This window comes from Sinocyclocheilus grahami, unplaced genomic scaffold (assembly GCF_001515645.1).
Source record: "Sinocyclocheilus grahami isolate Dianchi unplaced genomic scaffold, SAMN03320097.WGS_v1.1 scaffold1195.1, whole genome shotgun sequence".
NCBI lineage: Eukaryota > Metazoa > Chordata > Actinopteri > Cypriniformes > Cyprinidae > Sinocyclocheilus > Sinocyclocheilus grahami.
The window spans coordinates 152262-155601 of NW_015506374.1; positions in this window are offsets into that span (position 1 = coordinate 152262).

Sequence of the window (3340 nt, forward strand, 5' to 3'; positions counted from 1 at the left end):
CACACACACACTCTCTCTCACACACACACACCACACACCCTCAGCTGTTCCAAACGGCCACACGGACCCTCCTTCTTTGTGTTCCTCTGCGCTGGAGACAAAGACGACACAGAAGCCACGAGAAGCAGAACAAATCAGAGCAGCTCCATCTGTACAGCAGCGACTGAATGGTTGAATCTTTTACCCGAACATTACAATCCTGACGTAATTTACTCGCCCTCATGTCCTTCAAACCCTTATGACTTTCTTTCTTCTGTGGAACATCTCTCTCTCTCACACTCACACACACTCTCTCTCTCTCTCTCACACACACACACCACACACCCTCAGCTGTTCCAAACGGCCACCCGGACCCTCCTTCTTTGTGTTCCTCTGCGCTGGAGACAAAGACGACACAGAAGCCACGAGAAGCAGAACAAATCAGAGCAGCTCCATCTGTACAGCAGCGACTGAATGGTTGAATCTTTTACCCGAACATTACAATCCTGACGTAATTTACTCGCCCTCATGTCCTTCAAACCCTTATGACTTTCTTTCTTCTGTGGAACACCAAAAAGATGTTTTGAAGAGCGTTCTTTCGGTTCCACACAGTGGAAGATCTTACTAACATCCGCCAAGCACCGTAAAATATCTTATAGCACACAAGTTGTGTCAAATATGTTAAAACCTGAGTTGTGCCAAATCAAGTTTTAACATATACTCTTGTAAATAAAGCTTCCAAAAGCCATCAAAGAACCATTTTTTGGTTTTGTGATGAACCTTTCAGTAGACAGTTCTTCAAAGATTCATCTTATTTCTTTTTAGAGAACCCTTTTCCATTATAATGAACCTTTTGTGCATTGAAACGGTTCCATGGATGTTCATTTCCAAGAAAGAACCTTTATTTTTAAGAATATGTAGCGCTATATTTGGTTTGAACACTGAAGTGCATGACAATAACATAAATGTTAATTCGTTTTTCACACAAAGCATCATGTGCATGTGCATAAGGATCATGTGACACTGAAGACTGCAGTAATGATGCTGAAAATTCAGCTTTGATCACAGAAATAAATTACATTTTAACAGAGATTCACATAGACAATTAGAATAATATTTCACAATTTTACTGTATTTTTTAACAAATAAATGCAGCCTTGGTGAGCAGAAGAAGAGACTTTTATTTATTTTTAAAGAAACTTTTTCCACTACAAAGTACCTTTCAGGGTTTCTGCATTCCAAGAAAGAACCTTTATTTTTAAGAATATGTAGCGCTATATTTGGTTTGAACACTGAAGTGCATGACAATAACATAAATGTTCATTCGTTTTTCACACAAAGCATCATGTGCATGTGCATAAGGATCATGTGACACTGAAGACTGCAGTAATGATGCTGAAAATTCAGCTTTGATCACAGAAATAAATTACATTTTAACAGAGATTCACATAGACAATTAGAATAATATTTCACAATTTTACTGTATTTTTTAACAAATAAATGCAGCCTTGGTGAGCAGAAGAAGAGACTTTTATTTATTTTTAAAGAAACTTTTTCCACTACAAAGTACCTTTCAGGGTTTCTGCAGGTCTTATAAAGTCTTTATACGCTCTTCCACAAATGAAGGCCTTAAATCAGAGCAGAAAGTCTCACATTTATGGTGTTAAGTGTTGCATGCACTCCAAATAATGAATATCTTCCTCAGTTTTTTTGACTTGTGGTCCAATACAAATATCTAAATATCATATTGTAACAAATTGTGTTCCCTTCAATTTATTCTGTTAATTGGTCTTACAATGGTCTTTATAAAAAGGGTCTTCATAAAACCTGTAGAAACCCTGTGCATTCATGGATGTTAAAAGTTCTTCATGGAACCATGAATGCCAATAAAGAACCTTTATTTTATTTTTATTTTGTTTGAGTGCTGAAACGCAGGAAAATAACTTCAATTTCAATTAGTTTCTCACACAAAGCATCACGTGACTTCAGATGACTTGAATATGTCGTATGGATTACTTGTTCTGATGCTTCATGACGCCGCTGAGGATGTTCCTCAGAAATATGAGTTTGCAGCGACATGAGTAAATGTTAATTTTTTTGCTTTAATATCTGTCAGGTTGTGAGTTTATTCTCAACTTGCATTAGTGCTGATGACAGACAGATATCAGCTGCAGACGAGAGCGCCGGCTGAGTGTGTGTTACATCACACACATGAAGAGAGTTGATATAACATCAGTGACCCCAATCGACTGAAGCGCCGCTCTCTTCCTCTGGAGGACAGACGCAGTTCCTCTTTCATTTCAGTCATTCTGTGTGTCGCTCCAGATCTCATCGGGGCTTCATATATGCTGCTGTCACATCAAACTAATTGTGGATAATTTGATGACAATCGACAGATTTCCATGTTGCTGTGATATTAACACGTGTCTAATGCTTCTCTCGCTCTGCAGTGGACGTAGATATTGGTGTGGAGGATGCATTATGCTTCTAGGTCTTGGAAGTCCTTAACATGGTGCAGTGGGATAAAACAACGATGAACGAAGTGAAAATATATCTCATAATCTGAAAACATTTTAAGATCAACATTTAAACAGGCTTGTATAACCCCACTTCTTAAGAAACCCACTCTTAACTCATCTCTTTTAGAGAACTACAGACCGGTTTCCCTTCTTCCGTTCATTGAAAAACACTTGAACGAGCTGTGTTCAACCAAGTCTCAGCCTTTCTCACACAGAACAACCTCCTGGACAGCAACCAATCTGGCTTCAGAAGTGGACATTCGACTGAGACTGCCTTGCTTTCAGTTGTTGAAGCCCTAAGACTAGCAAGAGCGGCTTCCAAATCTTCTATACTTATTTTGCTGGATCTGTCTGCTGCTTTTGATACGGTGAACCACCAGATTCTCCTGTCAACCCTATTGGAAAATGGCATCTCAGGAACCGCAGGCCAGTGGTTTGAGTCTTACCTCTCAGATAGGTCCTTCAAGGTATCTTGGAGAGGTCTCCAAGTCACAACATCTAGCTACTGGGGTGCCTCAGGGCTCAGTTCTTGGACCACTTCTCTTCTCTGTCTACATGGCATCACTAGGTTCTGTCATTCAGAAACATGGCTTTTCATATCACTGCTATGCTGAAGACACTCAACACTACCTCTCATTCCATCCTGATGATCCGACGATAGCTGCTCACATATCAGCATGTCTAACAGACATTTCTTGTTGGATGACGGACCATCACCTTCAACTCAAACTGGCTAAGACAGAACTGCTTGTGGTTTCAACAAACCCATCACTTGGGTTTTCACCATCCAGTTAGGCTCATCAACCATAACTCCTTCAAAAACAGCTAGAAACCTTGGAGTT